Source organism: Cucurbita pepo, chromosome LG07, assembly GCF_002806865.2.
Source record: "Cucurbita pepo subsp. pepo cultivar mu-cu-16 chromosome LG07, ASM280686v2, whole genome shotgun sequence".
NCBI lineage: Eukaryota > Viridiplantae > Streptophyta > Magnoliopsida > Cucurbitales > Cucurbitaceae > Cucurbita > Cucurbita pepo.
The window spans coordinates 4,933,446-4,947,225 of record NC_036644.1 but is presented as its reverse complement, the minus strand read 5'-3'; positions in this window follow the sequence as shown (position 1 = coordinate 4,947,225).

Genomic DNA, 13,780 nt, shown 5'->3' with positions numbered 1-13,780 from the left:
TCATACATAATTAATGCAAATAAGACATGCATGCTCAACGAGAAAATGGCCTCCATTAAGCACTTGAAACGTGGGATTCATGCTCAACAAGGCAAAGTCATCCATCACATGGAGTTCACAATTTCGACATGAATTAAACATATGCATACGTATAGTAGAAGTTTAAAGCATTATTGCAACACTAAGATAATTCACACGATCTTTCACATAATACGCTCATAACAATCAATCTGCCTAATCTCATTCATGGGAAGCTACCATGTAAGGCAAATATACTAGCATGCATGAAATCCAAGTGAATCCTACAAGTACTTCTTCCTAAATATTGGGTGGTGATTTACTTGATTGACGAGTGCCCTTTCGCTAGCGTTTCCACACAACTATGGATAAAAATATGATTAGAAATGAAATAGGGATGAAAATAGGGCAAACAGAAGTCGAACGAATGGAAAACAAACCTCATGGCCCCAAGCAAAGTTTAGTTGCGGGTGTCACACACGAGTCGGATTCTGCACTCGTGGTTCACTAGGATGGTTCAGTTGGTGATTCGGTTTGCAATTCAAATCATGGTTCGGCTAAGTTGGATCGTATGTCAGCTGTGTTGAGGGTCGGATCGGGTCATTTGGCAGATCGCGGGTCAACTCGGTTCGCAGGGGACACGTGTCATGTTTTGGTTGGAGCTGCGTCGCTCCGCATGGTGCTCGATGTGTTGCTCCACCCAACGAGCGATGCATGTCCTTCGCCTAGCTGCATGTGCCTCCCCTATCATCGGTTGACACGTGGCTCGTTGCCTGTCCAGACGCATTTTAAAAACTTTGATGGGAAGCTCGAAAGGGAAAAGAGAACAATATCTACTAGCGGTGGGCTTGGGCCGTTACAAACTAGCTAGGGTTACCATATCAGTAATGCCAACAAGTGAAAGGATTGTGCTAAAAGCTTTTAGACTTTGCTTCAGTAAGAGATATGACCATGATATGATAAGAAAATGTTGTGATTGGGCTTGCGAGTCCCCCCTCGAGGGGTACACCAATTTGTACAACTCAGAGAATACGTTTGTTTGTTGAGGTGAAGATGGCCACTTTTAGGGTGCGTTCCCCCTAGCTCGTGAGGATATCTTGATGTTAGTTTTTCCACAATTTTTCTAGTGAGTCTCCAGCCAAGTCTAAGAGAAGGTGAGATAGGTTCCTAGTTAGATAGCCCAATATCATTGAGCGGTTCCTAGTTAGATAGCCCAATATCATTGAGCCATTCTCGTTTGTTGTGCTTATGTTGCGAGTGTCAAGGATCGAGAGACGGTTCATCAATGAAATAGCCCATAAGTATTGCACAGTTTTCATATTCATTCTAAGGCACATTTATTTCTAATGATTCAGGCAGCAACTAATTTGATGTTTGAATTATCATCGAGATGATGTCGAGATTAAGTGGGAGAGAATTTCACAACCCACAATAGGATTGTGGCCCTGAGAAAGTCAGTAAGGATGATGACTAGTTTAATTTAAAAAGAGGGTGACAACCATATTATGAAGACAGTAGGGCGTGACCCCCACATGTCGATAGACAAGGTGGCGACATAGAAATGGTGGCTAACCAACCAAGTGAAGGTCGAGACAAGACAAGTGCCAAATAATTGGCGAAGAACCCAATGTATCATTCAAAAACAACACATCAAAAGGCAATACTATTTTACTCACAAGTTAGTGGAAGAAGGTAATATGTATTTAGTGGAAGAAGGTAATATGTGTTTTGAAAAGATAGATGGTTGATTAAGCAACCGGGTTGACAAAATATATTGATGTTAAGAAATTGAGGTGTGCAAAGTTTTGGTTAGTGTTTTGTAGTTTTACAAATGTTGTGGTGCGGTGAAGATGATGATGAGGAGAATTCTTTGAGAATAAATTTCTAGATTGACTGGATCAAACATTGTATATAGAGGTTTGAAGGTGAGGGATGAATTCTTTATCCTTATAGCTACCGGAAGCATTGGGAACCATTTTTGGTTTTAGTAAGAATTAAAAGAAAATAATCAATATGAGAGCGAGAACTCTGTGTAGAATTTGTATCTTGCATGCTCCTTGATGTATTCCAACATCGTATAAGTTCTTCCATAAAATCTTTCGAATTGTGACTCGAACTGTCACGACCCGATTTTTGAGGCTTCGAAGTTGAGACTGTGACCCAAAAGACGAAATAAAAAACAAACAAAAAGAAAAGAAAATAAAAAGATGAAAATCTCATAAAATTAAAATAGAAGAATATGGAGTGTAATTTTTTAAATATTTCAAAAGAGGATTTAAATTTACAAAAAGAAATACAATACAAATATAAAAGAAATTTGCAAAAGACTCCAAAAGACCAAAAAGGGACTGACACTCCGGAACGACCCCCTCTGTGACCGCACAGCTCTTGAACGCTCCTCCACCTCGACCGGCACCTGACAAAAAAGGTAGAAAGAAATGAGTATAAAAGTTATACTCAGTAAGCCACCTACTTGTAGGCTCTTTTCGCATTCTAACTTAATAGGTTCCCACGGTCTCCTAATTCAGTTCTAGGACATCTGGTTCTAATCTTAGTCCCTTGAAGCTTGCCCCTTGGGTTTCACCGGTTCATCGTCCTTTCATTAGACACCTAGAGGTTCCTTACGCCAAGCTGATATGGTCGGTATCTCTCTATGAGACGCTACCTTTACATGGCTATCTGGGACTCCATGGTATCTAGCCTAGGGGTGTGCTGAATACCCCTAAGCCCATATAGTCTCCCTATGGGGAACGCGACCCAACCCGTTCCCATGAAGCTATAGATACTGTTCTCACACTAGCAATCTATGAACACTCTTGAGGTACCTTGTTGCCGTGGTAATCCGCTAAGTTCCTAGGGGAACGTTAAGTCTGGCTAGAGCGACATATCGCTCCTAACAGTAATTCCCTAGGGTTATCATAGAGATGGGCCCTAGCAAATAACAGAGTCTTCTAACCTCATAATATATAATTCATGCAAACTAGGCATGCCGGCTCAACGGGGCAATGGCTCCATCAAGCACCTAGGACACGAAGTTCGCGCTCAATGGGGCGAACTCATTCATCAAGCACCCGAAACGCGTAATACACAATTCCAACATAAATTAAACGCATGCATACGTACGGTGGAAGCTTAAAGCGTACAAGCAACACTCAGATAATTCACCCAATACACTCATAACAATCAATCTGACTAATCTCATTCATGGAGAGCTAATCTAAGGCAAAAGTATTAGCATGCATGCAATCCAAGCCAATCCTACAAGTATTTCTTCCTAAATACTGGGTGGTGACTTACCTGGTTGACGCATGCCCTTCCGCTAGCGTTTCTTTGCCCGTGAGGTGTCCAAAAATACTGATTTTCTTAAATTAGGTCTTTATTCACATAAAACAGTATTAGAACTAGAACCAAGACAAAATCAGACAAACAGAGGGAAAATGGGCCAAGACGGCTGTTTCACAAGTGCTCACGCGCCGGCAGTGCGCTAGCCACGCGCGTGGAAGTGTGTCAGTCGCAGGTCGAACGCGCGGTAGCTTCAGCACAGTGCGGGTCGGCTCGACTCAGCTCGCATTTGTGGTTCGGCTCGGGCTTTGCAGGCGACACGTGTCGTCGCCTCGCTGGAGCTGCGTTGCTCCAACCGACGATCGATGCGTGTCTGGCGCCTGTCACGCTGACCTCCGCCGCTCGTCGGCCGACTTTTTTTTTTTTTTTCATCTCTGTCCTCTACAATCCGTAACACAGTATCCCCTTTCCGATTTTCATATCTTTTGATTCGTAGTTCGGATTGATATGATTTCTTCGAAAAAGTTCTAGATCATGTTACGGGCTACGTCCTAGTATTTTTTTTTTGTCACTTTTTGCTTGACTACCGGACGAGTTAAGAGCATCGGAAGTTCGCTCACCGTTCTTGGACGATTCTCGGATTTCTGCCTTCGGATCGAGGTTTCAGCCAAACTTCTTCAAAGATCCTGTAGAGAGTTGTTCCTAAATGAATATATCAAGATTTCAGATCTTGATTCACAAAGGAAAACCATAGATTTGAGAAAACATTCAAGATCTTACCTTGCGGATTTTTCTGATTTCTTGATGGAAAATGGGACTCCTGCCACCCACATTCTCTTTTCCCTTCCAAGAAAGGCTCCTTGCATTATGATCTACCCTGGAATAGACTCCGACGGTAGTTTTCGGTGAGTCTCCCAGCCGTTCATTCTTTCTCCTCTCTCTCTAGGTTCTCTCTAACCACTTTCTCTCACTATTTTTCTTTTGCATGACTCTTAATAGGGTTTCATGTAAAGCCCCTAATTTTCTTTAATCTAATTTGTGACGTCACCCATGCATTAATAATTCATTACACGGGAGCTCATCATAAATAACCTTGGAAACAAAACAAAGTCCTTCATAAACATTCATAAATCCAAAACAACCTATCTTCAAAAATAAACCTTTCATAACTGAATTTAAAAAATGAATCTAAATAAAGCAATAGTCCATGCTATAACTTAAAACAGTCCAATAGAGCTAAACTTCTTAAAATATCCCCTCTCCAACTTCCATGGTGTCCTCAGCTCTACCGTCAACTGTACATTGGTGCCTTGCCTTTACCTGAAAAATGTAGGTAGCACGTGGCTTGAGTATTTTATGAAATACTCAGTAAGTCACCCCACTGTTGGGGTTAGGAATGCAAACACACGCAACATATGAGCGGGATCTAACTTTTCATAAACTTTTCATAGCCTTGGGCGCTTTTCTATTCCGGGTAGGGTTGGATGTGTGGTACTCCTTCACACCTGGCCCATGTACGCGTACATGAACCCACTAGGCGGGCTTGTATACATACCCTTTGGGCCTGGCTTGGTCAGNCACCCACATTCTCTTTTCCCTTCCAAGAAAGGCTCCTTGCATTATGATCTACCCTGGAATAGACTCCGACGGTAGTTTTCGGTGAGTCTCCCAGCCGTTCATTCTTTCTCCTCTCTCTCTAGGTTCTCTCTAACCACTTTCTCTCACTATTTTTCTTTTGCATGACTCTTAATAGGGTTTCATGTAAAGCCCCTAATTTTCTTTAATCTAATTTGTGACGTCACCCATGCATTAATAATTCATTACACGGGAGCTCATCATAAATAACCTTGGAAACAAAACAAAGTCCTTCATAAACATTCATAAATCCAAAACAACCTATCTTCAAAAATAAACCTTTCATAACTGAATTTAAAAAATGAATCTAAATAAAGCAATAGTCCATGCTATAACTTAAAACAGTCCAATAGAGCTAAACTTCTTAAAATATCCCCTCTCCAACTTCCATGGTGTCCTCAGCTCTACCGTCAACTGTACATTGGTGCCTTGCCTTTACCTGAAAAATGTAGGTAGCACGTGGCTTGAGTATTTTATGAAATACTCAGTAAGTCACCCCACTGTTGGGGTTAGGAATGCAAACACACGCAACATATGAGCGGGATCTAACTTTTCATAAACTTTTCATAGCCTTGGGCGCTTTTCTATTCCGGGTAGGGTTGGATGTGTGGTACTCCTTCACACCTGGCCCATGTACGCGTACATGAACCCACTAGGCGGGCTTGTATACATACCCTTTGGGCCTGGCTTGGTCAGGCACAACGTGTTACACGTCGCCGGACACCACAGAACAGAAAAGGGCCCACATGATATCATGGCGAACATAAATATCGTAATTCATTCTTTCGTATCATAAAGGGGAAGAATCCCGATGCACGTGACATACATATATGCATTTGGTCCCTTAACATATCTAACATGGCATTACATAAACAGTGCTAACATCGCATATACGTTTATTACATTACATGGCANGTATAGGAACCATACTGACCTCGGATGGTAAAACTAAGGGCAGAAACAGCTTCGGAAGGGCCAAAAACCTTGGAATCGATATATTATAGTGATACCTTGCCGCTAAGCCTCGTTGCCGAACCGGCCAACTAAGCCGCCAAGTCGAGCTGCGGGAATTGACGGAACCGAGCCGATTTCGTACACGTGCGAGCCGACCCGCATTGTGTACGCGTGCAAAGCTGCCGGAGCTGCTGGGTGTGCGTCTGTGGCTCGACCCTATTCCAAAAACCTTGCCTTCCTTACCCGACAAGTGACAAAACTCTAGTTTCCGCCTCCCCGATTCCGGCGACGCGCCGACAATCCCACAACGTCCTCAACACCGATTTCTGACGGTCAACCTTCTTTGACACAATGATCCCAACATCAATGCATTACTTCTCCTCAATTTGTAACGACCCGAAAAAAAAAAAAAAAGATAATAATAAGAATAAGTAAATAATAATTAAAAATAAAAAAATAAATAAAAAAAAATTNATTAAAAAAAGAAACGAAACAACAACAAAAAATGGCAGATTTTGAGAAGGAAAAAATAAACAAAGGAAAGATCACAGATTTTTGGAGAGAAGAATGGGAGATGACATTCACTTCAAGTAGATTTAATAGGAATGGAAAGAGAAGAAAAATAATTGGTAAGTTAGATCTCCTTTTCTTTTATCTTTTGACAGAGATAGAAAAGTTATTTAGATTTTTGGATTTCAGATGGAAAATAAAAATTGATTGAAAATGGCTTTGTGAATTGCATCTAAATTGAATCATCATTTTTAGGAAAGGGAAGAAAATCATAATTGATGGATGACTAAATTGAATCATCATTTTTACGAAAGGGAAGAAAATCATAATTGATGGATGCATAGTCATTTTTACTGAGGAAAATTAAAATAGATTGAAAATAACTTCTCCGAATTGGATAGTCATTCGGGAGGGAGGAGAAAACATAATAGATTGAAAATAGCTTCGATTGACAGTAGTTTTTAGGAAAGAGAACAAAACATAATAGATTGAAAGAGAAGAAAATAGAATAGAAAATGGCTTCCATGAGAGTAGTTTTTTTAGGGAAGAGAATAAAATTTAAAAAAAAAAATTGAGAATGGCTTCTATTAATTGATAGTCCTATTAGGGAGAGGAAGAAAATAGAATTGATTGAATATTATTTTATAATTGCATAGTGATTCGTATGAAAGAAAAATAAGACAGAGAGAGGAAAAACAAAAGTGGTACGACAGACAGAAGGAAAATGGAAGAGGTGAGAAATTATTATTATTTGTATCAAGAGAATATAATATTATAACAAACCATATAACAAACCATAGTTGGATTGAATGATTGAAGCACCATGAAATAATATTGACATATTTTCAATTTAAGTTTTACTACCAAACCAAAATTTAGAAACAATAAAAACGTGGAATTCGATTTTTACTGAGACCGTTTTAGAGCTGTATTTCACATTGTTAGTTGGATTATTAATTAAAATGTGAAATGCTAAGGAAAGGTGACGAACGGTTCGATATGAAGCGAACTCTAAGCAACATTTGGAGCAGTTCTCGAGGAACGGGAGCTTACGTTAATGAAATTAGGGAATACTTCGGCTAAGGCCAACAAGGTAAGTGGCCTTACTATAGGATAGGCTAAAAATTGTATGAGTTACGATGTTGTATGAACTATGTCGTACGATGTAGTATATGAGTTATGATGATGTATGACTTATGATGATGTGTGGGTTATGATACCTGATGATGTGCTCAGTATATATATATTTTGATGAATGTCGTACTTGCTATGTTTGATGCACTTTGTGGCAATATGATGAGTATGATGATTGCGTGACGTTTATCTTAATATGATGATGTTTTCCATACTGAGCATGCTATATGATGATGAGTGTCATATTGCATCATGTCGTTAGATCGACATAGGACACAACCCTAAGGGCATGAAAATGATATTAATATAAATATCCACGAGTATGTGTTACCTAGAGTAACAAAGAGATGAGACTAGAGGGTTGTGTCAGAAGAGACATTATGATGAATTTAGAGGGACCTCATGCATATTGTATGTTCATAAGCATAGGGCTACTTCCCCTAGAGATGATGAGTGCGGACGCGCACCGTACGATGAGCGCGAATGCGCACAGGTGCGAAAGCACACAGATGAGGGTGTTCATGAGGCGCATGACACTATGGGGTTCCGCTGACCTCCGGACGTCGCTACAGATTAGCTTGACCAGAGGGTCCAGGGGGTGTGCGAGCGCCCTGGGGATTCACACTCGCACGTGTGAGTCGTGTGTAGGGAAGTACTACACATCCAATTTGTCCGAGACTGGAGGCCACCCCTAAGATGATTAGAGATAGGTCCCTANGAGATGAGGCTAAAGAGAGCCCACCTCGAGAGGGATCAGAGACAGGATTTGAATTAGAACCCTTATTATATGTATGGTCGGCAAGCAGCCCTGAGAGGGTAGACGTAGTAACTAAGGATAGAGTAAGGAATGACCAAGCAATAGTAGCCGATCAAACCCTAAGCATAGTCCTAATAGTAGTAAAGATGACCGACTTTGACGTAGTATTAGGCATGGATTGACTAGCTGCAAACCATGCTATTATAGAATGTCGCCAAAAAAAAAAAAAAAAAAAGTGAGATTCTCACCACTGGTGTGACCTAGCTTTAAATTTAAAGGCACAAGTACCGGGACTACCTTAAAGGTAGTCTCGATGATGAAAGCAAAGAGACTAGTCCAACAAGGCGGTTGGACTATATTAGCATGTGCCGTAGACGTAAGAGGAAAAGAAAAGACCCTAGAAAATGTGTCCATCGTAAATGAGTTCCCAAATGTGTATCCGGATGACCTACCTAGAATACCCCCTTCCCGAGCGGTCGACTTCATCATCAAACTCGAGCTGGGAACTGGGCCTATTTCTAAAACACCCTATCGCATGGCGCTAGCAGAGTTGAAGGAACTCAAGGTGCAATTACAAGACTTACGGGATAAATGGTTCATTCGACCTAGCATAATCCCCTAGGTTGCGCCAGTGTTTGTTCAGAAGAAAGATGGATCGATGCGTTTGTGCATCGATTATAGAGAGTTAAATAAGAGAACCATAAAGAACAAATACCCTCTGCCTAGAATAGAAGACTTATTCGATCAACTCAGAGAGGCAATGATATTTTCTAAGATAGATCTGCGATTAGGTTACCATTAAATAAAGAGTAAAGAAAAAGACATACCAAAGACAGCATTTAGGACAAGGTATGATCGCTACAAGTTCGTGGTGGTGTCATTTGGCCTCACCAATTCTCCAGCTGTGTGAATGGAGTTAATGAACCGAGTGTTCAAGGAATGTCTAGACGCTTTTGTGATCGTGCTCATTGATGACATCCTAGTATACTAAAAAACAAACTTGGTACACCAGGAACACCTCAAAAAATTCCTAGCCACCCTAAGAGAGAACAAGTTGTATGCCAAGTTCTCAAAGTGTGAATTTTGGTTACGATAAGTCTCTTTCCTAGGATACGTGGCGACAAAGGACGAAGTATCCGTAGATCCTACTAAGGTCAAAGCGGTCACGAAGTAAGAACGCCCAACTTCGGTAACATCAGTACAGAGTTTCTTGGGACTAGCGAGATACTATCGAAGGTTCGTTTAGAACTTCGCTACAATAGCCTCGCCTTTGACACAACTAACGAGAAAAGGGGTACCATTTATATGAAATGATGCTAGTGAGGCAAGCTTCCAAAACCTAAAAGAGAGATTGGTAACCGTCCCGGTACTCACGGTACCCGAGATCTCAGAAGAGTACGTAATCTATAGTGACGCCTTTGAAGAATGGACTAGGATGTGTGTTAATGCAACACGGTAAAGTTGTTGCATACGCATCCCGTCAACTAAAAGAATATGAAGATAATTACCTTACCCATGACCTGGAGTTCGCCGTTGTAGTGTTCGCACTGAAAATTTTGTGACACTACTTGTATGGAGAGAAAATTCAAAGTTTAACCGACCACAAGATTTTAAATATTTCTTCACCCAGAAAGAGTTAAATATGAGACAGAGAAGGTTGTTAGAATTGGTGAAGGACTACGATGTAGATATCCAGTACCATCTTGGAAAAGCAAATGTGGTCGCAGACGCTTTGAGTAGAAAGGCGGCCCACTCTTCGGCCCTCATTACAAGGGAAGTAAGGGTACAAATAAAATTTGAGGGAGCCAACATAGTTGTAGCGACCGAGAGAGTCATGGCACAACTGGCCCAACTTACCGTGCAACCTACACTTAGGCAAAGAATGGTTACCTCCCAACGAAAGGATCCAAACCTACAGAAAGTCTTAAGCCAGCTATTGCTGAGAGTCTAATAAATGGATTTTCAAAGACCTCAAATGAAGGGCTATTGTATCAGGGACGCCTATATGTCTCAACAATAGAGGAGCTAAGGAAAGAAATATTAACGAAGCTCACAACTCGCCATTTGCCATGCACTCAGGAGATACTAAGATGTACCAAGATTTAAAACAACACTTATGGTGGAAGAGCATGAAGAGGGACGTGGCCGAGTTTGTGAGCAAGTGCTTAGTTTGTCAACAAGTGAAAGCCCCTAGACAAAAGGCGGTGGGGTTGTTGCAGCCCCTAAGCATACTAGAGTGGAAGTGGGAAAACATAGCAATGAACTACATAGTAGGATTACCCAAAACGCTTAAAGGCTATACAATGATCGGGTAGTTGTCGATGGGTTGACCAAGTCGGCACACTTCCTACCTGGGAAAGCTACATATACAGTTGACAATTGGGCACAGCTGTATGTGAAAGAAATAGTAAGACTACATGGAGTCCCAGTATCTATAGTGTCAGATCAGGACCCACGCTTTACGTCAGCGTTCTAGCTTGGACTTCAAAAAGCGCTGGGTACCCACCTCGACTTTAGTACCGCCTTCCACCCCGAAACAGATGGACAAACGGAGTGTTTAAACCAAATTCTAGAGGACATGTTACGTGCTTGCGTACTAGATTTTAAGGGAAGTTGGGATTCCATACACCACCTCATGGAATTCTCGTATAATAACAACTTCCAAGCCACTATTGGTATGACACCGTTTGAGGCCTTGTATGGGAAACGGTGTAGGTCCCCACTATGTTGGGACGAAGTAGGCGAAAGAGAGTTAGTAGGACCCAAGCTTGTTCGACTCACCAATGAGGATGTTCAGAAAAATTCGAGCAAGGATGCGTACCGCTAAAAGTCGACAGAAAAGCTACGCCGATGTAAGGCGTAGAAGCTTAGAGTTCGGGATAGGAGACCCAGTACTCCTCAAGGTGACACCTATGAAAGGTGTCTTGAGGTTCAGACGTAAGGGTAAGTTAAGTCCTAAATTCATTGGACCATTCGAGATCCTAGAGAGAGTTGGTCCAATAGATTATAAGTTAGCCCAACCTCCAGCCCACTTAGGAGTACACGATGTATTTCACGTGTTGAGGCTGAGGAAGTACATTACGGAACCTATCCACGAAATAGACTACGGACCACTCCAACTCAATGAAGATCTGAGCTACGAGGAAAAACTAGTAAAAATCTTAGCTAGAGAAGTAAAAAACCTTACGCAACAGGAATATTGCGTTCGTTAAGGTACTGGGGCGGAATCACCACAGCGAGGAAGCCATGTGGGAGAGTGACGACGAAATAAGAGAAAAATACCCCGAGCTAGTACAAGAGTTTGAGACTTTCGAGGCGAAAGTTCTTTTTAGGGGTAGATAATGTAACGACCCGAAAAAAAAAATAATAATAATAATAATAAGAATAGTAAATAATAATTAAAAAAATAAAAAATAAAAAGTAAATTATCACTCTCTCTCTCCACCTTCTCGAAATATCTCCCCAACACCTCCTTTGCAAAAATGATCTAAAAAGGCAGATTTTGAGAAGGGAAAAATCAGATAAAGANTCCACCTTCTCGAAATATCTCCCCAACACCTCCTTTGCAAAAATGATCTAAAAAGGCAGATTTTGAGAAGGGAAAAATCAGATAAAGAAAGGAAAGATCACAGATTTTGGGAGAGAAGAATTGGAGATGACATTCACTTCAAGCAGATTTAATGGGTAAGTTAGATCTCCTTTTCTTTTATCTTTTGCCAGAGATAGAAAAGTTATAGATCTCCTTTTCAATTATTTAGATTTTTGGATATCACATCGAAAATCAAAATTGATTGAAAATGGCTTTGTGAATTGCATCTAAATTGAATCATCATTTTTAGGAAAGAGAAGAAAATCATAATTGATGGATGTATAGGCATTTTTAATGATGAAAATTAAAATAGATTGAAAATGAAAGATTGAAAATGGCTTCTCTTAATTGATAGTCATACTAGGGAGAGAAGAAAACAGAATTGATTGAATATTATTTTATAATTGCATAGTCATTCGTATGAAAGAAAAATAAGACAGAGAGAGGAGAAACAAAAGTGGAACAACAGACCGAAGTAAAATGGAAGATGTGAGAAATTATTATTATTTGTACCAAGAGAATATAATATTATAACAAACCATAGTTGGATTGAATGATTGAAGCACCATGAAATAATATTGGCATATTTTCAATTTAAGTTTTACTACCCAACCAAAATTTAGAAACAATGAAAACGTGGAATTCAATTTTTACTGAGACCGTTTTAGAGCTGTATTTTCACATTGTTAGTTGGATTATTAATTAAAATGTGAAATGCTAACGAAAGGTGACGAACGGTTCGATATGAAGCGAACTCTAGCAACCTTTGGAGCAGCTCTCGAGGAACGGGAGCTTACGTTAATGAAATTAGGGAATACTTCGGCTAAGGCCAACAAGGTAAGTGGCCTTACTATAGGATAGGCTAAAAATTGTATGAGTTACGATGTTGTATGAACCATGTCGTACGATGCGGTATATGAGTTATGATGATGTATGACTTATGATGATGTGTGGGTTATGATACCTGATGATGTGCTCAGTATATATATATTTTGATGAATGTCGTACTTCACTTTGTGGCAATATGACGAGTATGATGATTGCGTGACGTTTACCTTAATATGATGATGTTTTCCATATTGAGCATGCTATATGATAATGAGTGCTATATTGCATCATGTCGTTAGATCGACATAGAACACAGCCCTAAGGGCGTGAAAATGGTATTAATATAAATATCCACGAGTATGTGTTACCTAGAGTAACAAAGAGATGAGACTAGAGGGTTGTGTGAGAAGAGACATTATGATGAATTTAGAGGGACCTCATGCATATTGTATGTTCATAAGCATAGGGCTACTTCCCCTAGAGATGATGAGTGCAGACGCGCACCGTATGATGAGCGCATATGCGCACAGGTGCGAATGCACACAGATGAGGGTGTTCATGAGGTGCATGACACTATGGGGTTCCGCTGACCTCCGGACGTCGCTATAGATTAGCTTGACCAGAGGGTCCAGGGGGTGTGCGAGCGCCCTGGGGTTTCACACTCGCACGTGTGAGTCGTGTGTAGGGAAGTACTACACATCCAATTTGTCCGAGGCTGGAGGCCACCCCTAAGATGATTAGAGATAGGTTCCTAAATCATGATTGCATGTGTTTGCATTTGCATGGCCCCCTATAGTGGGGCCACTTACCGAGTATTCTTTGAAATACTCAGGCCGTGTGCCACATCATTTTTCAGGTAAAGGCAAGGCGCACTTGTACGGAGGACGGCGGCATCGCGAGGAGAGAATGTGGCACGTGCATAGGGTAGACTCATATTTAAATTTCTAGTCTTAAGTTAGAATAGGTTGTTTTGCATTTCATTGTTTTAAATTATTTTGTATTTGTTTTTGTTTTCTCTAAATTTCAGTATTTCATATTTAAACACGTAAGACCATGGCTGTGTTTTCCAGAGA